Source organism: Prinia subflava, chromosome 27 (genome assembly GCF_021018805.1).
Source record: "Prinia subflava isolate CZ2003 ecotype Zambia chromosome 27, Cam_Psub_1.2, whole genome shotgun sequence".
Lineage (NCBI taxonomy): Eukaryota > Metazoa > Chordata > Aves > Passeriformes > Cisticolidae > Prinia > Prinia subflava.
Genome location: NC_086273.1, coordinates 2,502,478 through 2,527,328, shown reverse-complemented (window position 1 = coordinate 2,527,328; position 24,851 = coordinate 2,502,478). Strand labels below are relative to the sequence as shown.

Genomic DNA, 24,851 nt, shown 5'->3' with positions numbered 1-24,851 from the left:
CAGAGAGTGTCCAACAAACTTCTCAAGAACTCATAGTCAGATAAAAAACTCTAAAGTTTATTAAGGTTTTAATGGGTCCCACTGAAAAAGTGTTGCTGGATCAGTTAAATCAAAAAACTGGTGGCAGTGATGACAGGTGGGCCAGGCTGCTGAGCAGGGACAAGGAGGCAATGAGGCCCCAGGCCTGCAAGGGTCACTTGTCCCCTCCTGATGCCTCAGGCCCAGGGCCAGCAGCCATGGCCCAAGTGCTGCAGGAGTTGGCTGTGTCAGGGCCTTTCAGCTGCTGCCCATGCCTGTGCCCTGTGCAGCCCAGGCTGTGCTACGGTGTCCATGCCCTGCGCCTCTGTCCCTGCAGGCTGTCGTCATCCCCCGGCTGCCCCACCTGGCTGGGCCCTTCCTCTGCTGACAGCTCTGCGTCCTGCCTGCCTCTGCCTGGCCACACAGAGCCTTGGCCTTGATATTGAAAGAGTTAATTCCATTTTTACCCTTCCTGTGAACTTTTAGCACAGGAACAAGGCATGCAGGCCCTGCTTTCTCAACAAGGATGGCTGGAAGTGAAGAAGACATTTGGCTCAAGGGTGCAGTGACAGATAACAAGGAGTGAATCTGGGAAGTTCAGGTGGGTTTTATGGAAATGGGTAAATTGTAATACACATTTAACAACTGTATATAAGCAATACATGTGTAGAGTCACCTGTCCATGTAAGGTTAGGAGTTATCCCATGGATAACCTCAGGCCTGTATAAAGGATGCCCTCAGAAACACCAAATGAATGTTAAGGACCCTTATTCTGATATTTTGGCCATTTGGTGACAGCAGAGGCTCACAGAACCAAGGAGTCAGCTGTGACACTCTGGAACCCCATGGAACAAAGGCTCCATTGTGCTGCAGTGGAACCCCCTGGAACCAAAGGTCCATTGTATCAGAGCAGGGCCTCCTGAACCGAGGAGAGCATTGCTGACAGTGTGGAACTCATGGAACCATGGGGTCACTGGGATGGTGTGGGGCTGCCAATGGAACCAATGGTCCAGTGTGACACTACAGAACCTTCTGGAATCAAGGTAATCCAGTTATGCCAGGGAACCTCATGGAACAAAGGATCCATGTAGAGGAATTTTTAGAAGAGTGAGGTCATGATTTATTGATAGGGGGTTTGAACAATCCCTGCTACCAGGGAACAGTATGAGAGTCTGTACTGCTCCTGTGCTGGTCTTGTAGGCCTTGAATTAATAAGAAAGTAGCAGTTGTAATAATTTAGTGTGCCTTCTCGCAGATGCTTCCTCACAGATGCTGAAGATGTGTAACAACTTGTTAGGCCTTCTCATGGATGCAGAAACAAAATGCTATTCATAAAGTTGAACAAAAGGCAAACTATAGGCCAAAAAACGTGGCCCAATGAACAATCATTTAATGTCTATGCATAGGTACTTTTAGCCAATCACCAACTGTTTAGCTGTGCTTGCTTTCCTTTCTGTAACCTGATAAAAGTGGAATAGAAGGAATAAACAGAGAGATCAAACCTAATTATATTGATGCCTGTTTGATACTCAACTCCTTTCTCACAACAGATCCATGGTGACACTGCAGAACTCAGAGCATTGCTGACAGTGCAAAAGCTCATGGAACCAAAAGTCCATTGTGACACAGCAGGGTCTCATGGAACCAAGGGGAGATGGAACAGATCTGGCTGGTTTGGCCTCCCAGGGGCCACCTGACAGATCCAGCTGATCTTGGAATGCTGAGGGCTGCCTTTCATCAGCCCCTGGAGCACTGGGGCTCTGGGCTTTCCTTCCTATGGAAAAGAACCATCTGTCTTTCCAGGTGCCCACAGCTAAAATTGATATTCCCCCTGAAAAATTCCCTATATGAGAGGATTTTCCTATACAAAAGCTGCCAGGACAGAGAGCTCAGGCTGGCCTTGGCCTCTGGTGGTCACCTCTCATCTCAAGGAAGCCCTGAGGAAAGGATTTGAACAGCTTTGACTACTGGAACATCAATGAGTCTCTCATCCTCCCAGATGCTTTTCTGATCATGTGTCTTTTCCTTCATATTTGTATAATACATGAAATACTATTTTCAGGTAAAAAATATTATTCTTATCGCTCTGCCAGTGTTATCTGACTCAAAACACCTCCTGTACATACGGATCCAGGTCACCTGTAGAAGCAAACACAAACAAGAACCCAGCAGGAATTCTTGGTCTCTGCTCCCATCTGTCCCCTCTCCTCTGCAGCTGGAGGTGCAGCCCCAGCACTTGGGAGGGCTCCAGGGCTCACAAGCTCAGCTCCCACACACAGACCTTGTGCACCCTGGGGTGCTTTTCTTGGCCCCTGCACACTCACCCAGGCTGAGATGGACATTGATGGTTTCTCTGGAGGCTCTCCCAGCCCAGCCCAGCTCCCTGCAAGCTCTGCCAGCTGCCCTGAGCTCTGGGCAGCACCGAGGGCCTCTCCCCAGCACAGCCCAGCCGGCTCTGGCCCCACAGCTCTGCTCAGGCCAGGCTGCTCTGGGCAGGGCCCCACGGCCTCAGCCCCTGGCAAGGGCACAGCAGCAGCTGCAGCTCACACAGGACTCAGCCCCAGCCATGGGCAAGGGGCCTGGCCAAAGGAAAAGGAGGCTCCCTGTGTGCCCTGCTCTCCTCTGCACGAGATGCTGAGAGCTCTGCAGCCCCTGCTGCCATCCCATCTGCCCAGGCCAGCACAAGAGCCCCGGCCTTGTGGCCCTCAGGAGCTGCTCCTGCTGCAGGCCCAGGGCCCTGCCCAAAGCTGGGGCAGCCACAAAGCTGTGCCCATTCCTGGTCATTGCTGCCCTGAGGAGGATGGACCCTCAGCCACTTGGAGGGTGGGGATGAATTTGACTTTTCCAGAGGCCTCTTCTTTCTTCAGCTCTTCATTTGAGAACTTTGTTGTCAAATGCTCATTAACATTTGTTCAAAAACACCAAACAAAACAAGCCCCAGGGAATGATTTAAGTTTTCAAATCTTCTGTGTTTAATTAGACAGATTTCAGAAGTTCAGAAAACTTCTCAAGAACTCAAAGTTCAATTGAAACACTGAAATTTCTTCAAGTTTTAATGGGTCCCACAGAGAAACAGGACTGAGAAAGTGTCCCCAGGTTCCAATGGGAGCAGAACACTGCAGGCAGTGATAAGAGTGATAAAAATCAAGACCCTTCATGGCTGACAATCAATCAGACTTTGTCCCTGACAAAGTGACACTGGCCAGCTGTGAGGGTGGGTCATCATCCCAACCTGCACTGGGCCCTGCAAGGGGCTGTGCCCACGGACACTGCACTGACCCCACTGCTGGGTTTGGGGGCCACGGACACCATGAGCAGTTCCAGTTTCCTTGGAAACACTGGGGAGGACTGGGACATACTGGGAACACAGGGAGTGCTGAGGGGGAATGTGGGTGGACAGGGATGGGCTGTGGGGGTACCCTGAGACATACTGGGAGTGGTACTGGGCAATACTGGGGCAAACTGGAGATACTGTGAGTGATACTGGGGGATACTGGGACAAACTAGGGAAGACTGGGGGACAATGGGACATACTCTGAATAACTCTGGGGTGAACTGGAACGAATGGGAATGAATTCAGGTGTATTAGGAGCAGCTGGGGTGTATTGGTAGGGCCTGGAGGGGGCACTGCGGTTGTACTGGGCTGTACTGGGGATGAACTGGGCTGTACTGGGAGACACTGGAGGCGTTGAAGGAGCTGTTCCCGCCTCCGCCACCTCCCATTTGCCGAGGCTCCCGCCCATCAACGCCCTTTAGCCAATCAGCGCCGGGGATCAGGACCTCAGAGGCGGTGCCTGCTGTCGGCGCCATCATTTTCTTTTTGCCTATAACTCCCGTCATGCCCCGCGCTCCACAGAACCCCGGTATCGCCCCCCGTGTGTCCCATCAGTGTCCCCCAGACCCTCCAGGATCTGTAAGATCCCCTCAGCACCAGTGCGTGACCACCCAAAAGCGTCCCCAGATCCCCTGAATGCTCGAACCCCACAGATGCCCGTCAGAGCCGCTTCTGGGAATTCATCTCCTGTCATCCCCCGCGGCCTCAGAGCCCCTCATAACACAGTTCCGCGCCGGAAACTCATGCAGTGCCCCGCGCCCTAATGTTAAAAATAAGACGCTTGACACAGCCAATATATCAAGCAGCAATTTAATAATTAATTAATTAACATGTGAAAGTGTGAGCAAAAAGGCAGCGCTGGGTACAGTGGTAGGGGTTTTCCCTTCCAACTGCACACCCATTGCTGGATTTGATGGTATTTTATACATATTCATAAGCTTTCTCAGCAGTTTCCATTTCTAGTTTTAACGTCACAATTCAATACCTAACAGCCATAAATCTATAGATTGTCCTGTATAATTCTATAGACCATTGTGATCTATTCTGATATTTCAATACTCCAGGATGTACTTCCAGGATATGTTTTTCCAGGTGGTGGGATCTGGCTTCCAGATGTGGGGTCCCATCTCTATTTTCAAGTCCATCAATCTCCAATAGTGATGTCCAGTTTCTCTCTCCAGGAGCCATAAATCAGTGAGCTGAAGTCATATCTTCATGTCCAGGATGTTTTCCCACCTTGTGTGAGGCCTGAGCCCCCTCCTTATTTCCTTCTTTTGTCAAAAAAAACCCTTTTTGCACTCTAAAACTACAGTTTAAAATTCTTTAATACAAAGCAAGCTTCTAAAGTTATAATTAAAGGACACTTATTGCAGAATAGCTTGAGACTCATAATAGATAATTGCAAGCAAAAGATTTATTCAAAAACTTCCTTCCATGCTTTCCTCAGCTGTTTATTAGAACTCATCTTTATAGCTGTCCCATGGCTGTGTTCCACCACTATGATTACACAGATTTTCTTCATTTCCCTGACACGAAACATAACTTTGTATTTCACACTAAAGAGCCCGGTTAGAGCTCCACAAGCTCCCCCAAGTGCTCCCGAACCGTGTACATTCCCTGCTGAGGACCTGCACTCGCGGCTCGGACCCAAAAGTGTCCCCCAAGTGCCTTCCCCGATCCCCAAACGCCCTGTTCGAGCCACTTCCGGGACTACAGCTCCCAGCATGCTCCGCGGCGCCGGTAGAGCGCTGTTCCAGCCGTGACTTCATCTCCCAGCATGCCCCGCGCCCCTGAGAGCCATTGGCGCTGTGCTTTGAACTCCCGTGATGCTCCGCGGCCCCGTTCAACCGTGTCCTACCCGCGCCTACAACTCCCATCATGCCCCGCGCCCCAGAGAGCCCCCTCAGAGCCCCCCAAGTGCCCGCCCGGACCCCGAAGGGCCCCCAGATTCCCCTCCCTGACCTCCAAGTGCCCCCTGGAGCCCCAAGTGCTCCCCCAGACCCCGAACTGTCCGACACAATTCCTAAGGGCCCCTGCAAGTGCCCACCCGGCTCCCCCAAGTGTCCTGCAGACCCTCAAGTTCTCTCCAAATTCCATCTCCAGATCCAAAAGTGCCCCAAATGTGCCCCAGAAATGTCTCCGCGGTTCCCAAAGTGCCCCTTTTACCCTGTCTGAGAACATGATAAAAAAGATGACAAAAGGGATAAAAATGTACTACTTAGCATAAAGAGGGAGAAATCAATAGCCAATAGTGGTTAACAAATTAATGAAGGGAATTTTGTTACTTAGAAACAATGACTAATAACTTTTTTGTTCTTAAAATATATAGATTTTTTAAAATATAATAAATAAATAATACAATATAGAATAATATTTTAGTATTGAATTAATTTTTTTCAAGAAAAGTTCAGATTTTTTATGTTTGGGATTTGAGTCCCAGGTGGGCGATGTCAGACTTGGTGATGCTGGGCGTGAGGAGCAGACGCTCCCCCAAGTGTCCTCCAGACCCTCATGTTGTGTCTAAATTTCCTCCCAAGACCCAAAACTGCCACAAATGTTCCCCAGAAATGTCTCCGAGGACCCCAAAGTTGGCTCCTTTACCATGTTGGAGAAAATGATACAAATTGTAAAAAAGATGACAAAAAACTAAAATTAAAGCTAGTTAAGCATGAAGAGGGAAAAATCAATAGCCAATAGTGGTCAATGAATTAATGGAGGGAATAATGTTACTTATAACAAATGACTTCTAATGCTAAAAATATATAGATTTTTATATAAATATAAATATTAGGTAATAAAAATTTAGAAGAATATGATAATAACACAAATGTAAATATAATTTTAATCATTCATTAGATTTTTTTAAAAAGAAAAATTCATCATTTTTTTATGTTTTGTGATGTCAGTCCCAGGTGGGCAATGTCAGACATGGTGAGGATGGGGTGAGGAGCAGGGTGTCCAAACAGGGTCAGCCCAAGAGAGGCTCAGCCTTCTCTGTGCCCAGGCCTGCTAAGGAGACATTCAGCATCGAGATCACTTGCAGAACGCATCTGTCACCTCTTTGATGGACTGAAAAATAAAAGCAGGCACCCTTGATAAGGAAAAAAAATCATGAGGTGCCCTTTGGAATCTTTCTCCTTAAGAGAACTCCAAAGTGGCTCCAATCAGCTGCACATGCCCTGAAGACTTGAAGACAAATGAAGGAGGACAAGGAGCCCCTGAGGGCTTTTCTGTATTTTCATCACCCCACAGTGGATTTGGGGCTGAGCTCAGGACCCCAGGCACTGAGAGAAGGTTGCAGAAGCTGCTCAAGGAGTCAGAAGCAAAACTCCAAGTCCCTTGGAGAATCCCTGGGCCCCACTGAGGGCAGGGAGTGCCCAAGGCTCCCCAGGGACTGGTGATGAGACACTAATTTTGAAGATTTGAGAAAAGCTAAGGTTATAGTTAACAATAGATATTGCTGATTTAGCTGAAATGAAGAGATAAGCTTTGCTGAAATCAGTTAAAAGTTAGAGGAATGTTAAAAGAAAAAGGATTTCAGATAAGCCACCCTGGATCTAATAACTGATTGCTTGTCAAACAGAGAAACTAATCAATACAACACCAGACCTCCTGTTTCCAGAAACCCACTGAAATAGTCCTGGAAAACAGGAAACAGGGAGTTCTACCAGCCATCAATCACATCTGCATTGAAAAGATTGAAAGTTTAGAACGAGGAAAACTCATTTTTACTTCCTCCTTTTGGTGACCACTCCTCACAAAAGGACCCCTGACCCATTTCAGGGAACAAACTACACATGCTTAATAACCTTTGTGTCAATTAGCATAGGAAGCAGAGAAGAGGAAGTGACAGGGGTATGAATATGCATTTGTATTTTGTGTATTCAACATTTTTGTAAATAAAAGGCTTTGCAATTACCTGAGATCTTTGCAATAGGAATTAGGGAGCTATCCCACACCTGGCGTGGCAATAAACATACACTTTCTAACTTTAACTGTTAGAGAGTTTTTGTTCATCACAGTTGGATATTGATATTAGATCAATATTCATATTTTAATAAATCACAATATCAATCACGGAATGTGGCAATCACCCCTGCTCCAAAGAGAACAGTAATAAAGGACACCCTTTCTAACAGAAACATGTATTTTTTAGAAACTCTTTAAAATCTTTCTCCTTAACTGTAGTAGAAAATCTTCCTGGTGAACTGCACCACACCAGAGGGAAATCAAGGCACAGCCATGGTTTGTCAGGACTTGCTCCATCCCAGTGAGCCCCAAGGTGCATTTGGTGCTGAGCCCTCAGGGCCTGAGAGGAGATTGCACAAACCTTTCCAGGAGTCCAAGTCAGAGGAAAAACACAAAGTGTCTCAAAGCATTCATGGGTCCCTCTGAGGTCCATCCCCAACACAGGCTCCTCAGGGACTCCTTGGAGGAGACAATTGGAGGCCAGGATTGCCCAAAAACCTCTCAGAGACTCAGTGTGGAAAGGAAAACCCAAAGTACATGAAAAACCTTGAGTATCTCAAAGCATCAATGAGCCCCACTGAGTGTCAATACAAAGCCTCTCTAGGGACTCATTAAAGTAGATAATTGGAGGCCAGGACTGCACAAACCTCTGAGGGATTCAGTGTCAGAAGGTAGTAATTTAATGACTCTTGAGTACTGTGAGGCATTAATGAGCCCCACTGAGTGTTGTTACTGACAAAAAATCCCAAGGGACTAATTACAGCTGATAATTGGAGGCCATGATTGCACAAACCCCTCAGAGACTCCCAGGCAAAATCAAAACCCAGAGTCCTTTGAAAAACCTGCAGTCCCTGGGAGCATTAAGGAGCCCCCCAGGGCCGTTCCTGACCAAGGCTCCCCAGGGACTCGTCCCAGCAGATCCCTGAGGCCACTGGGATGTGGGGGGGATGCTGAGGGCAGGACAAGGGGTGACAGTGCCCAGCCTTGCTGGGGCTGTGCCAGGAGGCCCCAGGGCCTCAGGACAAGGTGTCCCCTCACAGCCTTGGTGGCACAGACCCTGCTGTGCCCCAGGGCACCAAGACTTGACTTCTCTTTGTCCTCACTTGTCATGTCTGCCTCCAATTTCCTGCTCCAACTGGAACTGGGGAAACTTTCTCAGTCGTGTCCCTCAGTGGGCCCCATGAACGGTATCAGAAACTTTGGAGTTGGATTATGACTGAATTCTAGAGAGGTTTACTAACAAACCATGGCTCTGCCTTGATTTCCCTCTGGTCTGGTGCAGTTCATTAGGAAGGTTTCCTATCATAGTTATGGAGAAAGATTTCAAAGAGCTTCTAAAAAACACACATTCCTGTTAGAAGTGGTGTCTATTATTAGTGTTCTCTTTGGAGCAGAGGTGATTGCAGCATTCTGTGATTGACATTGATCCAGGGTCTCTCCTCAGGAGGCCTGGCCTGCTCAGAGAAGCTGTGCCTTGAGGGCTGAGCCAGTGTGGACAACGTTGCTGCACATTGCCCAAGCCCATCCTGTGTGTCCTCCCTCACCTGGGACCTGCTTTGCTTGGAGAGCTGCCTGCACTCAGGCATAAAGGGGTTTTCTATTTGGTTTTTTTCGAAGCAATGAAAAACTCCTAATTTTCCCCAGTGCAAACAGACCCACTCCTCAAGTGTGTGCCAGCCCAAGGTGCCACCAAGGAGGTTCCCCTTATCCAAGGCAGAACCCTGCAAGGAATGTTTTGGACACAGGATGTTCTACAATAAACACAAATCCAGACTTGGCTGAAGGCAGAATTAGAGCAATTCCTGAAGGGCAGACAAGCTTTGAACTCCTTGCAGCTCAAAGCACCCGGTGGGTTGTTGGGAGGTGTGTGAGTGAGCCAGGAGTGAGGGGCAGGGAAATGCAGAGAGCCCTGGAAGTGTTTGTGTGCAGACAGGCTGTGGGGAAGGGCACTGCAGCCCTGTCCTGGGCCAGCTGTGAGGGTGGGTCATCATCCCAACCTGCACTGGGCCCTGCAAGGGGCTGTGCCCATGGACACTGCACTGACTCCATGTCCTGGTTTAGGGCAAATTTGGGAGAAACCCCCAAATAGGGTCCCTCTGGGAAGCAAAGCCAAATGATCCCTCCTCAGACTGGTCCGGGAAAGAACTTCCTCAGAGAAAAGCTGGAGAAACTATTTATTTAAGAACCAAAGTGCCCACAAGCATAAAGAATGAATAATATGAAAAATAAAACCTCTGGTTGCTCTGAAGAGAGAGGGTAACATTGAGGGAGACCTTGCTGTGGGTGTATCTTCTCTCGCTCAGTCCCTTATCAGTTCCACTGGTGCTGGAAAATGCCGAGGTCCAGGCCCCGGTGGGCCACAGGTGTGAGATCCCGGTGTCTCTCTGGGTTTGTGAGTCCAGGACAGGTTGAAACAGTCCCAAGAAAAAAAGAAACAAACAGTCCAGGGAACTTCTCTGCCTCAGCGAACTCAAACTGACTGAAAGCAAAGGCAATCTCTGTCCCGCAGTCTGTCCGTGCTTCAGACGAACACCGTCCAGGAGCTGCAATGTGCAGGAGGGAGTGCTGTTTCTGCAAACAAACTCAGCGCTGCTTCTTTCTCCCCCTTGGCTCTCAGAACCGGTCTGAAAGGTACAGAACTCAATATCCAGCACAACCAGAACAGACCAGTGGGGATACAAGCACCATCAAGTCACCCTAGGACATCCCACCCCTCATCCCCAGATCGTCAACTTATTACCAAAACTAATATAAAATCCAGCTATACAAACACATACATTACACATACATATATCTTTATAAAACAGTATACAGCTATAAACAGGCAATGCTAGTGACATTCAGCAAACAGTGATATTTACACATGGTTCTCACCCAACAGTCAGATCTCCCTAAGGTACCCATCGTGTTGTTCCATCTTTCTGCATTATGCACCATGTGATACCTGGTCCCAGAACAAAGACAATCCCATGAATGGGTTTGTCTGTACTTGAGGCAGAACTGATCCAAACTGTCTTCCCTAACAAACCTCTGACATGCACCACTGGGAGTTTATCCTCGCCTACTGTATGCAGGAGCTCAGAGTGGGCAGGGCCTGCTGCAGTGGTGGAACCTCGGCTGTTAACTAACCATGTGGCCTTTGCTAGATGCTGCTCCCAGTTTTTGAAAGATCCCCCACCCAATGCTTTCAGTTGAGTTTTTAACAGTGCATTGTGCCTCTCCACTTTGCCTGCAGCTGGTGCATGGTAGGGGATATGGTACACCCACTCAGTGCCATGTTCCCTAGCCCAGGTGTTGATAAGGCTGTTCTCAAAATGAGTCCCATTGTCTGACTCAATTCTCTCAGGGGTACCATGCCTCCAAAGAACCAAAGAACTTGCTTTTCAAGGCCTAGAATGGTGTTACAGGCTGTAGCATGAGGCACAGGGTAGGTCTCCAGCCATCCCGTGGTGCCTTCCACAATTGTGAGCACTTAGTGCTTCCCTTGGCGTGTCTGGGGCAGTGCAATAGAATCAATCTGCCAGGCCTGCCCATACCTGTATTTGGACCATTACCCACCATACCATAGGGGCTTCACTCGCTTGGCCTGCTTGATTGCAGCACACGTCTCACAGTCATGGATAACCTGAGAAATGCTGTCCATGGTTAGATCCACCCCTCGGTCTCGTGCCCACTTACAGGTGGCATCTCTGCCCTGATGACCTGAGGCGTTGTGGGCCCATCGAGCTAGGAACAACTCTCCCTGTGTTGCCAATCTATCTTTTATACTTCTATCTTCGCAACTTGATCTACTTGCTGGTTGTTTCAGTGCTCCTCATTAGCCCAACTCTTGGGAACATGGGCATTGACATGGTGGACTTTTTTACAGGTAGCTTCTCTACCCGAGCAGCAATGTCTTTCCACTCATCAGCAGCCCAGATTGGTTTTCCCCTATGCTGCTAATTGGCCTTTTTCTACTTTTCCAGCCATCCCCACATATCGGGATTTTTCCCGACTACACCCACACACCATTGGCCATCATCCATGAAAAAGTATAGAGGTAAAGCTTTGGCCACTTCTCTGTGCCAGCAATGTCCAGGGCCAATTGAACGGCTTTGAGTTCCGCAAGTTGACTTGATCCATCTTCTCCTTCAGTGGCTTGTGCAACCTGTCCTGTGGGGCTCCATACGGCTGCTTTACACTTTCGGTTCATCCCTACAACGTAACAGGAACCATCTGTAAAAGGAGCATAATGTGATTCTTCTGCTGGCAGTTGGTAGTATGGAGCTTCTTCAGCACAGGTAACTTACTCATGTTCTTCTTCGTCCATGAGACCAAAGTTTTCACCTTCAGGCCAATTTATAATTATCTCCAAAATCCCAGGGCCATTCAGTTTTCCAATACGGGCGCACTGTGTGATGAGAACAATCCATTTACTCCATGTGGCATTGGTGGCATGGTGGGTAGAGGGAACCTCTGCTTTGAACATCCACCCCAGCACCGGTAGTCAGGGTGCAGGAGGAGTTGTGCTTCTGTGTCAGTCTCCTCTGAGGCAGCTTGAACTCCTTCATAGGCTGCAAAATTTCCTTCTCTGTTGGAGTGTAGTTGGCTTCAGAACCTCTGTAGCTCCGACTCCAGAATCCCAGTGGTCGACCCCGAGTCTCCCCAGGCACCTTCTGCCAAAGGCTCCAGGACAGGCCATGGCTCCCGGCTGCAGAGTAGAGCACGTTCTTCACCTCTGGTCCTGTCCTGACTGGGCCAAGGGCTACTGCATGAGCGATCTCCTGCTTGATCTGGGTAAAGGCTTGTTGCTGTTCAGGGCCCCAGTGGAAATCGTTCTTATTGTGGGTAACCTGGTAGAGAGGGCTCACAATCTGGCTGTACTCAGGAATGTGCATTCTCCAAAAGCCTATGGCACCTAAGAAAGCTTGTGTTTCCTTCTCGTTGGTTGGTGGAGACATTGCTGTGATCTTGTTGATGAAACTGGTGGGAATCTGATGCCGTCCATCTTCCCACTTCACTCCCAGGAACTGGATCTCTTGAGCAGGTCCCTTAACTTTGCTCTTCTTGATAGTGAAACCAGCTTCAGGAGGATCTGGATGATTTTCTCTCCTTTCTCAAACATTCCAGCTGCAGTGTTCCCACACACAATGATGTTATTGATGTACTGCAGGTGTTCTGGAGCCTCCCCCTTTTCCAGTGCAGTCTCAGTCAGTCCATGGGAGGTGGTGGGACTGTGCTTCCACCCCTGGGGCAGTGGGTTCCAGGTGTCCTGCACTCCCCTCCACAGGAAGGCAAACTGAGGCCTGCATTCTGCTGCCAGAGGAATGGAGAAAAATGCCTTGGCAATGTCAATAGCACCACTTGGCTGCCTTGGACTCCAGCTCCTACTGGAGCTCCAACATGTCCGGCACAGCAGCGCTCAGTGGTGGAGTCACTTCATTCAAGGCATGACAGTCCACAGTCAATCTCCATTCTCTGTCAGATTTGCACACAGGCCAGATGGGGCTGTTGGAGGGTGAGTGTGTTTTGCTGACCACCCCTTGGCTCTCCAGCTCTCGGATCATCTTGTGCATGGGGATCACAGCATCTCCAGTTGTTCTGTACTGTCAGGGATGCGCTGTTGAAGTGGCAATTGGCACTCGATGCTCTTCCCCCTTCAGGAGTCCTGCTGCAGATGGGTTCTCTGATAGTCCAGGCAAGGTGTTCAATTGCTTAACACCCTTTGTCTCTACAGCTGCTATCCCAAACACCCACTTGAGTCCCTTTGGGTCTTTGCAATACCCATTTTGGAGGAAGTCTAGGCCCAAAATTCATGGGGTTTCTGGGTCAGTCACAATAGGATGTTTCTTCCACACATTTCCAGTCAGGCTCCCATCAGCTTCCACCAAAGTAAAATCCGGTGATCTCCCTGTCACACCAGCAACACAAACAGATTCTGTCCCTACATATCTTGATGGGATTAATGTGCACTGTCCACCAGTGTCAACCAAGGCCTCATATTTTTGTGGTTCTGATGTGCCAGGCCGATGAATCCACACAGTCCAAAAAACACGTTTTTCCCTAGCCTCTACCTGGCTTGAGGCAGGGCTGCTCTAAGCCTGGTCATCCTTCTTTCCCTGGGTAACTGGAGCTGCTTCCTTTTTGGTGGAACTTCCTCTCTGAGTCTTGCCTTCCAACAATTCATGTAGCTGTTCTGTCAGAGCAGCAGGAGATTTTCCATCCCATCTCCTCATGTCTCCCCCAGAATCATGCAGGAAGGAAAACAGCTCAGCTCGTGGGGTGCCCCTTCTCTCCTTATCGTGAGGAACATCTGCATTTGGTGCTGGAACCTCTGATCTGTACTGCAGAGATTTGGAGAATGTCCTCTTTCACCTCCTACCTGAGTTTCTTGTGGCTCTCCTCTCTCTTGTCTTCTCCTTTCTGCAGACATGTTTCCACAGCTGCCATTCTTGCATGTGTTGGGCCATGCACAGCATCTGCAGATGCTCAGAGCTTCTTCTCCAGATCCAGCACGGTCTCCTCCGTGTCATCCCCCTTCATTATTGCTAAAGCAGAAGAGTATTCTTGTGGCCCAAGTCGTACAAGTTTTCCCCACATCACAGGTGTACATGGTACCCAGTCTGGGTTCCTGGTGTTTAGGTCATCTGAGAAGACAATCTCTGCCCCTGCCATTTCTCTCAAGCACTGAATCCCTTGTTCTCTGCTCTTCCACTGGGTTTGCTGCATCTAGAGATGGTCTGCACACAGATATCTTTGTGCCACACTTGCCAGGACCCATTCCCAGAGACTGCAAGGGTGAGCCTCCCTCATCATTCCTTGGTTGATAACGGGATCCTGTGACAGGGATCCCAAATGCCTCGTTTCAGTGCCCTCCAGAATTGTAGCCTGGCCTGCAGCATCCCAAAGATGGACTAACCAACTAATCATAGATTCATCAGGTCGTGGAGTGTAATCTTTCCTTAGGCCATGAAGGTCCTTAAGGGAAAAGGACTCAATAGTGGCATCATGACTACTGACTGCTTTGTCCCCACACAAAGTAAAACGCAAATGCAATCAGTACAAGTTTTTTCTACTTTCTCAAGCCATGCACTGGGCACCAATACAAATGCATTTGTCCTGGTTTAGGGCAAATTTGGGAGCAAACCTTTGAATGAGGTTCCTCTGGAGAAGCAAACCCAAACAGCCACTCCTCTGATTGGTCCAGGGCAAAAAAGTCTTCTTAGAGAAAAGCGGAATAAACTATTTATTTAACAAACAAAGTGCCCAAAAGCATAAAGAAGGAATAATATGAAACAATAAAACCTCTGGCTACTTTGAAGAGAGATGGTAACATTGAGAGATTCCTTGCTGTGGGTGTATCTCATCTCGCTCAGTCCCTTATCAGTTCCACCAGTGCTGGAAAATGCCGAGGTCCAGGCCCCGGTGGGCCACAGGTGTGAGATCCCGGTGTCTCTCTGGGTTTTTCAGGCCACGACAAGTTTAAACAGTCCCAAGAAAAAAAAAAAAACAAACAGCGCAGGGAACGTCTCTGCCTCAGCTAGCTCAAACTGACTGAAAGCAAAGGCAATCTCTGTCCCGCAGTCTGTCCGTGCTTCAAACGAACACCGTCCAGGAGCTGCAATGTGCAGGAGGGAGTGCTGTTTCTGCAAACAAACTCAGCACTACTTCTTTCTCCCCCTCGGCTCTCAGAACCGGTCTGAAAGGCACAGAACTCAATATCCAGCACAACCAGAACAGACCATTGGGGATACAAGCACCATCAAGTCACCCCAGCACAGGGAGGGGGCCGAGCCGGTTCTCCACAGGGCCGCCCCCGGCTCGCCGCCTGCTCGGTGCTGATGTCGGCGATGTCGGGGATGTGCCACAAGTGCTGCAGCTTCTGTGGGGACACTCCCGGGGTGACACCGCTGCCACCCACGTCCCCACAAGGTGAGACCTGTGCCACAGCCACCACCAGCACCTTGCAGCTGCCTGGGACAGGAGGCAGAGGTGTATGGCGGGGTGTCCCCAGGGATGTCAGGCTGTGCAGTGGCTGCCAGGCTGTCTCAGCAATGCAGGGCTGTCCCTAAGGGTGTCACAGTGTCCCCTTGGGTGCCAGGCTGTGCAGTGGCTGCCAGGCTGTCCCCAGTTATCCTGGGCGGTCCCTGTGGGTACCAGGCTGCCCTGGCAGGTTCCAAGCTGTCCTGATGGCTGTCAGGCTGTCCCAGGGGTGTGACACAGTGCCCATCTCGGGGATCTGGGGTACCCGGTGCCCACTGTGGGATGGCCATGATCAGCTGCAGGTGAGTCAGGGAAGAGGATCCACGTCCCACAGGCAATGCTGGGCACTGGATGAGGAGGAGGACGTGAAGGAGGAGGAAGAGGTTGAATGGGAGAAGGAGGAGGCAGCCTGCCAGGGCTCACCTGGGCTAAAAGGGTAATCAATGATGGGGTAGTCCAGGACAGGGCTGGCCCGGTCATTCAGCAGCTGGAAATGGTGGGACTGTCCCAGTCTGCACCAGCTGGGGAAGAAGAACCTGATGGGGACAGCAGAGGGGTCTCAGTGCTGCATCTCCAAGAGAGCACAACCCCAATCAGCCATCAGAGCAAGGCTGGGGCTGTACCTGATCCTGGACATCAGCACCTGGCTGCAGGACTTGTTGATGGTGCAGCAGTGGCTGGGGGAAACAAGCAACTCAGATACTCCGTGGCCAGGATGAAGAGCAGGTGACACATGGACAGGATGCCTGGGGACTGAGAGTGGAGCTGGGACCCCCAGCAAAGATGGACAAGGAACACTGAGCCCACAGCCAGGACCTCAAGCCCAAAGCTGATACCTCAAACTCACAGCCAGGATCCCAAACCACAGATGGGATCCAGAGCTCATGGCCAGGACACCTGCTGAAGACAAGCACAGGATCCCCTCCTTGCTGGAGCCACCACTGCTCCCAACCAGGTACCAGATACTCCGGCAACCACGAGGCAGCGGGGTGGGAGGACGTCTGGGTCCCCCTGCATCCTGCTCCCTTCAGCACCACCAAGGCAGTGGGATTGAGGGACTTCCAAAGGGTTTTGGAATCCCCTTGGGGCCCTGCCCCCGCTGCAGCCCCGTCCCTCCACACTCCATGCTCTGCCTGGTCCTTGACATCTCAGAGATGACCACAGGGCTGCCAGGGCTGTTCCTGGGCTGTGCCTCCAGCAGGACCCTCAGGTGACGACAGGGGTCACCCCATGCCTGGGGACCCTGGGGAGGGGGTGCAGCCCCTGCCCCACAGATCTGGGGCTGACAGGGCCCCATGCCCAGCACGGCCTCCACCTCCATCAGCACCGTGGCCACCGGCACCGCTCAGGACTTGGTGAAGCCACGGCTGCCGGCGCTGTCCCCGTGGGAGCTGACACTCATCTCCAAGGGGCTCTGGGAGTGCCACCGAGCTGGGACGTGCCAGGCCGTGCCATCCAACCAGTGACACATCATTCCACCCCACTCTCTGATCCAAGAATTGCTGCTCCTCCCTGTTGTGGGGCAAAAGTTGGAAGTTGATTTTCTCCCGGTGGCACCGGCCAAGCCCTGAGGCAGGGGCAGGACCTTTCCCTGGAGCTCTGAGGGCGCTGGGTTTGTTCAGCTGCAGCAGAGCAGACGCAGCTCAGAGCTCCCCGGGGGCTGCGGCTCCTCCTGACGGGCAGCGCGGGGGCAGCTCCGACCTCTGCCCCGGGGGAGCAGGGACAGCACCCGAGGGAAGGGCTGGGGCTGGGCCAGGGCAGGGCTGGGCTGGAGAGCAGCAAAAGCTTCTTCCTCCAGAGGGGCTCAGGCACTGACCAGGCTCCCCAGGGAATGCTCACAGCCCCAAAGCTGCCAGAGCTCCAGGAGCCTTTGGACACTGCTCCCAGGGATGCACAGGCTGGGATTGTTGGGCTGTCCTGGACAGGGCCAGGGCTTGGACTCCATGATCCCCGTGGCTCCCTCCCAGCTCAGCCCATTCTGCAATTCTCACCCTTTGGCTCAGCCTTTGTGTCCCCTGCAGGCGCTGGCAGAGCTGTTGGGTGGGGCAGGAGCAGGGCAGCCCCAGCGTTCCCGTCTGTGTGACACAACAGGGACAGCCCCAACATTCCATCCCTGGAGACGCTCCAAGGGAAGTGTCCACACCCGTGTCCAGTCAACACAACTGACCGGCCACTGACCCTGAGTGACCACGGCCCTGCCAGCCCGGAGGCACCGCTGGGGCAGCTGCATCTCAGCCGTGTCCCAGCTCCTGCAGCCCCTCCTCTGCCCCAAACCCTCCTGCACCACAGGGAGGGGCTCATTTCAGTGCCCCTCAGGGGTCTCCTCTTGGGGTTGGAGAACACCTGGCAATGGAACCTTGGGGTGAAAAGTAGAGATTTTGGTCCTCCCTAGCAAGGCCAGAATCGAAACTTTGTTCCTTTTGCCTTGGTGCCTTGGAGGCCCCCGGGTGTTTTCTGCACTCAGTTCCAGCCCCCAGCACTCACTGAAGGCCCTCCCTGCAAATGTCACACTGCCAGTGCCCTGTGCTTGTGTCACCTGCTGTGGCTGGGCATGAACAGAGCTCCTGGACTTGCATTTCCAGGTGAAAACCAAAACTGAGGGACTGGAGATGCTTGAATACAAAAATTGGAATGGGAGCATCTGTTGAGGGGAAAATCTCCGCGTCCTGTGCCAGCCCATGTGAAGTCTGGAATTCTCTTCTGCTGAAGAACTTGAGGTGTGTGGCTGAGCAGGAAAGGTGAGCTTGAGACAGACATTTTCCTTTTTTTTAAATGAAGGTCCCAGAAACATCCAAATTAAATTTTAGCAACAATTTTTAATTCAGATGAGTATAATCATATTGAAATGAATACAAGCATATTTAGATTAAGGTTCTTATATGGCATGAGCAAAACTAATTGGAGTACAGAGTGGGACCATTTCCCTCCTCACATACAAACCAAGATGATGCAGTCTGGAGTTTATATATAATAGGCTAATAAATATAGATTCTTTCCTGTAAATCTCCTTTTATTTCCAGTTCTTAAAATCTACATCTGCGCATACTCCCCTTGTTGCTGGGGGATCTTCTGTCATTCTGGTGGTCTTTTTCAGATGAAGGCTTCCAGTCTTCCTCATTATCCTTCAAATAACCTAACAGGCTGTGTGTACATATGAAGCATTGTGTCATGTAAGTAAGCATTATGTTCCAAAAATAATTTGGCAATCTGTAAATGAAGCTACAGCTTCAGAAGCCGTTTCAACTTTACTCATCTCAAGGACGAACCTTGGGCCAACTCCGTTCCTTCTCCAAGGCTAACTCTGTCTTGGGACATTACTGATCTCAAACTACGTCCTGCATCTTATTTTTACATATAACATCTGCAAAGGGGCCTATCTGCTTTGTAACGTTATTTCCCTTTTCGCATTATAACAGTCATTTTCTAAAATATGGATATAATTACCATTTTCATCAGTACAAATCATAATCCAGTTATAACACTTCGCAAAAGTGGCAAGGAGGGATTATGTTAAAAGAGCTGTCACATCCCTGCTGTGTTGGACATGGAAAGTTGTGGTGTCATCCTTTCCTTCCCTCCAGCCCTCAGCTGGATCTTGGATTGAACAGGAACATGAGGAGAAAGGAATTTCCCTGCCAGGGCAGGGCTGTGGTGCAACACATCCCCCAGCAGGAGTCTGGAGCAGCCCAAGGCTCTGTGTGGCCAGGCAGAGGCAGGCAGGACGCAGAGCTGTCAGCAAAGGAAGGGCCCAGCCAGGTGGGGCAGCCGGGGGATGACGACAGCCTGCAGGGACAGAGGTGCAGGGCATGGACACCGTAGCACAGCCTGGGCTGCACAGGGCACAGGCATGGGCAGCAGCTGAAAGGCCCTGACACAGCCAACTCCTGCAGCCCTTGGGCCATGGCTGCTGGGCCTGGGCCTGAGGCATCAGGAGGGGACAAGTGACCCTTGCAGGCCTGGGGCCTCATTGCCTCCTTGTCCCTGCTCAGCAGCCTGGCAGGGGCCGCCCCATGGTGCTGCCCTTGGCATTGCACATCCCCACATCCCAGTGGCCCGGGAAGAGCCCTGAGCAAGGAGGGAGGGACAGGATCTGCCTTGGCAGGGGCTGGGGCTCAGGCCTTGGCCCTTTGCATTCCTGAAACACATCCAGGTTTGGTCAGCATCAGAGACACCTTTGCCTTGTTTGTCCCCACCTGTCATCACTGCCTGCAGTGCTCTTCTCCAACTGGAACCTGGGGAAACTTTCTCACTCTCGTCTCGTAGTGGGACCCATTAAAACTTGAAGAATCTTTAGTATTTCAAATTAATTTTGAGTTCTTGAGAAGTTTTTTGAACACTCTCTCAGGGACTGAGTCTCATGTAAACAACACCAAACCTCAAGAGATTCATTAAAGTCCTTGTGCTGTGTCTGTGCTGCTGAGCTGGGCTGGGCTCCTGGAACAGAGGCAGCTCCTGGCAATCAAGGGAAGCTTTAAAAAGACATTTCTCCTAAGGAGCAGCTTCTCTCCCAGCCCAGCAGGGCTGAGGGTGCTGCCTGCAGGTACCTGAGAGCACTGAAGCAAGGAGAGGCTCAAAGAAACTGGAAGGACAATTCTTAGATCATTCATGGAGAAATCTTCACCACGTTTTACAGGGTAAGTCTGTGGCTGCAGGGATCTCCTGAAGCTGAGCCAGGACAGCACTGAGGTGACTGTAAGGATGGCTCTGCTGCCCTTGCTGCTTTGGGGGAGGATGTGCTCCAGAGCGGGGCTGCCCTGGGCACCGTCAGAGGGACAGGGCAGGACGGCTCCTGCTGCCAGGGACGGCTGCAGGGGCTGAAGCTGGGGCTGCAGCCAGGGCTGCCCAGGGCTGTGGTGCAGAGCAGGTGCTGCAGCCCTGAGGGCTCTTGGCCAGCCCAGGGCATCTGCCACCTGCCAGGGGCAGCTCTCAGCCTGCCTGGGAGCTCCCATGGACTGTGGGGAGAAGTTGGAGGTGGAAGGAGCCACCCCCATCAGGGCAGATTCCTGCTGCTGTGGAGATGGTGCTGCATGGCCAGGGCTGCTCTCAGCTTTCTCTGGAAGGAAAGGGAAAGGGGCTGTCAGGGTTGTCTGTGTCACTGACACTCCTGCACTGTCACCCTGGGGATCAGCAGATGTGCCTCAGATCTCCCTCGGAAAGTGCCTCCTCACCCTCCCCTACCTACAGACAGCAGCAGCAGCACCTTGGCTTGCAGCATCTCTGTTTGTGTGAGCTGCCCTTAAGGCCCTGGTGCCAGGGAGATGCCCCTGGGCAGTGCCCTGTGCTGGGAGGGGTGTGCAGGGCAGAGCTGAGCCCCCAGGGCTGGGCTGGGCTGTGGGAGCAGTGGCAGGGACAAGGCTTGGATAGAGAGAAACAGCTCCAAGTAGGCACAACTCCAGGCAGCAGAGAGCCAGAATAATCCTTGATATCCCTATCTGTAAATGAACAGAGAAAATAAAGGAGAGAAGAATTTACGGGAATTTATTTGAAATTGCAACTTTCACATAGTCCACTTTATTTTTCAGAAAACTTTTAAGTTCAGTCACACTGAAATAGAGGGAGGTGTAATGAGCAAAGGGCAACTCTGTGGGGACCAGCAGGTCTGACTGCACTGGGGCAGAGGGAGCTCTGCTTTCCATCTGGGCTCCCCAGTCTTCAGGCTGAGAGTAATACTTAAAATGCATCAGTAACAAAGCAGCAGCAGATACCTGAACTGAAAAAAGTTTAGCAAAATTCGTTCACAGGAAAAAAAGTGATTTTTAGAGGATTCCAAATACAATCCTTAGGACTGACTCAAAAAAATGATCCCAGCTTGTCAATGAAGGAGTATCTCCGTGAGGGTAGAATCGGTGACAAAGTATCTCTATAAGCAATGAGCAGGGGTAACACGTGGTTTATTGTGAAGGCCTTGCTTGTAGCTGCTAGGCACAGCTAAAGCAGGCCAGGAGAGCAGGAACAGCGAACAGAGCCGAGAGAGGGCAGAGCCCCGAATCCCGTACATTAAATATCTTTCTAAGTTGAAGAGTATGCGTTGGACCAACCAATCTAATACAAGATGACAACATATACAGCCAATAGAAATGTCCCACCACCCAAGGCAAGCAGAAGGGGATTGTTTAATCAATCAATCTGGCCCTTAGCTTAGCAGGAGTATATTGTTTAATCAAGCGGGCTGGCCCTCAGCTTAGCAGGTCGTTGTTCACAAGCTGATGGCCCTGCACCCCACACCCTAAATCTCAAAGCATGCTTTCATTTCTATCTCGCTTGTTGAACTCAGACTCCCAGAATCTAAACCACCATATTTGCAAGGTCTTTCTACTTCATCCTTCCCAACAGTCAATGTGTTCTTTCAACAGGGCATGATGCTCAGAGTGAAGAAATGTCCAACAGCAGCTCCATCAGCCACTTCCTCCTGCTGCCATTGGCACACACGCGGCAGCTGCAGCTCCTGCACTTCTGCCTCTTCCTGGCCATCTCCCTGGCTGCCCTCCTGGCCAACGGCCTCATCATCAGCGCCGTAGCCTGCGGCCACCTCCTGCACAGCCCCATGTTCTTCTTCCTGCTCAACCTGGCCCTCAGCGACCTGGGCTCCATCCTCACCACTGTCCCCAAAGCCATGCACAATTCCCTCTGGGACACCAGGAACATCTCCTATGAAGGATGTGCTGCACAGCTGTTTCTCTTTTTGTTTTTCATTTCAGCAGAGTATTTCCTCCTGACCGTGATGTGTTACGACCGCTACGTGTCCATCTGCAAACCCCTGCACTACGGGACCCTCCTGGGCAGCAGAGCTTGTGCCCACATGGCAGCAGCTGCCTGGGCCAGTGCCTTTCTCTACACCCTGCTGCACACGGCCAGTACATTTTCCCTGCCCCTGTGCCATGGCAATGCCCTGGGCCAGTTCTTCTGTGAAATCCCACACATCCTCAAGCTCTCCTGCTCACACTCCAAACTCAGGGAACTGGGGATTACTGTGGTTGGTGCCTCTTTAGCCTTTGTCTGTTTTGTGTTCATTGTTTTCTCCTATGTGCAGATCTTCAGGGCTGTGCTGAGGATCCCCTCTGAGCAGGGACAGCACAAAAGCCTTTTCTACCTGCCTCCCTCACCTGGCTGTGGTCTCCCTGTTCCTCAGCACTGGCATTTTTGCAAATCTGAAGCCCCCCTCCATCTCCTCCCCATCCCTGGATCTGTCAGTGTCAGTTCTGTACTCGGTGGTGCCTCCAGTCCTGAACCCCCTCATCTACAGCCTGAGGAACCAGGAACTCAAGGCTGCAGTGTACACACTGATCACTAGACCATTTCACAAATATTAAACTTCTAGCCAATTTATTTACATCACTTGTAATAAAAGTCATATTTGTTACTCCTTGTTGGATTATTTTGGAGGTTCTTTTTCCTTGTTTCCTTTTTTTAATATTGTCTACAAAAGAAGGTTATGGTTTATGCCATATTGTTTCTCCTGACCTTTACTATGGCCCTAGATAGTATCAATGAGGAGCTGTGCTCTTGATGGCTTTAAAAAATTAAAGGATCTCTCTGCAGAGTTTTCACCAGAGATCCCCCTTTTGTTCCCTTCTCTGTGGCTGCAGCAGCAATGTCTGTGTGCAGGGCTGGGGCAGATCAGTGCTGGCACAGCAGCTGTGCCCAGCAGCAGCAGCACTTGGTGTTGCCAGTGCTGCTGCCGTGGCCCTGCCCCGCTGCCCTCCTGGCCCTGCTGTTGCTGTAGGGCCTGAGTGCTCTTGGGGCCGGGCACAGGGCTGGGGGTGGCAGTGCCGGGGCTGCAGCAGGGACAGGCCATGGGCACTGCTGGGGCAGCGCTGACGCCTCAGGCCAGGGCCTGGGGGCTGCAGGCTCCTTGCCCAGGCTCTCTCCACAACACGGCCAGGCCAATGCTCAGCACAGAAAAGCCCCGTCAGCAGCCCCAGGCTGCCCGTGGGCAGGCTGGGGGCAAACAGCATGGCTGGGGCTCTGCAAGGTCCCTGGGGGAGACGGGAAGGAGCAGCAGAGCAGGGGCTGATCCATCCCCACTGCGCTGGACACCCCAGGGCAGCGTCCCAGAGCGTCCTCATGCACCTGCCAACAACATCCCCCCTCTGCAGCCCTGGCCTCTCCCCAGCTCACACAGGTGCTGCATCCTTGCAGTCACAGCCACGGCAGCACTGCCTCAGGAGCCCCTGTTTGCACTGCCCAGAGCAGGCGTGAGCACCCCCATGGTGTTGGTGTGGGGAGATGAACCTGAGTGAGCACAAATGCCACCAGCCCCTGGGGCCAGGAAGGGCTGGGGGGCGGGAGGGAAACCACTCAGGTTTGTGGTGGCCTCTGAAGTGTGCCAGAAAGTTTGTTCCTGTGAGCTGTGAGTTTCCTGTCCAACTGCAGAAGTTGCTCAGAGACAGGGCTGCCTGGCAGCCACCTCCAAACAGCCCTGAGCATTGCCTTCCTTCATCGTGGCTTTCTTTTCTTTCTCTTGTTCCAGATTTTGTCATTTTGGGTATCCCTCTTCCCTCCCCTGCAAGCAGCCCATCCCTGTTTGCCCTTTTCTCTCAGGCCCCACTCCCCATTTCAGTTCCTGAGTTGGCACCATGGGAATGTCCCTTGGGGAGCAGGATCATCCTCCAAGTGCTTCAGGAATTGTCTGCAGGCTCCTGCAGTGCCTCCTGCTGCTCTCTTGCCAGAGGCACCACAGGCCAGGGGGGCACATCTGCCCTGCTGTGTCTGCCTGTGGGGCTCCCTGCTCTGGGCAATGAGGAGGGGCTGCAGAGGCTCTGCAGGACTGACAGGATGGGCTTTGGGGCTGTGAGGAGAAGCTGAGAGACCTGGGCTGCTGCACCTTCTCAAGAGGAGGCCCAGGGCTCATTCTGTAACTGCTGCAAGGGTGGTTTCAGAGAATCACAGAATCAGCAAGGTTGGAAAAGACCTTGGAGATCATCAAGTCCAACCTGTGCCCTGACACCACCTTGTCTCCCCTGAGCCTCCTCTTCTCCAGGATCAACAACCCCAGCTCCCTCAGCCACTCCTCACAGCACTTGTGTTCCAGACCCCTCACCAGCCTTGTTGCCCTTCTCTGGACACGCTCCAGCCCCTCCATGTCCTTCCTAAATTGGGGGCCCAGAACTGGACACAGCACTCAAGGTGCAGCCTCACCAGTGCCCAGCACAGGGGAAGAATCCCTGCCCTGCTCCTGCTGCCCACACCATTCCTGATCCAGGCCAGGAGCCATTGGCCTTCTTGCCCACCTGCCCACACTGCTGCCTCATGTCCAGCCTGCTGTCCAGCACTGCCCCACGTCCCTTTCTGACTGGCCACTGTCCAGCCACTCTGTCCCCAGCCTGGAGCACTGCAGGGCTTGTTGTGGCCAAAGTGCAGGACCCGGCCCTTGGTCTTGTTCAGCCTCAGCCTGTTGGATTTGGGCCCTGGATCCAGCCTGTGCAGGGCCCTGTGCACAGCCCTCCTACCCTCCAGCACATCCACACTCACACCCAGCTTGGTGTCACCTGCAAATTTGCTGCTGCTGGACTCAATCCCCTCCTGCAGATCCTCAGTGCAGATATTGCAATCCCCGCTGGCTGCCTCT

At 51.6% G+C, this 24,851-nt stretch overlaps 1 protein-coding gene and 1 pseudogene across 1 annotated transcript in view; one reads left to right on the top strand and one right to left on the bottom strand.

The window, feature by feature from the left end:
* LOC134562336 (zinc finger protein 664-like) overlaps positions 1–24,851 on the bottom strand; it is a 455,591-nt gene that overhangs the window by 308,267 nt on the left and 122,473 nt on the right.
* On the top strand, positions 21,049–22,593 carry LOC134562275 (olfactory receptor 14J1-like; annotated as a pseudogene).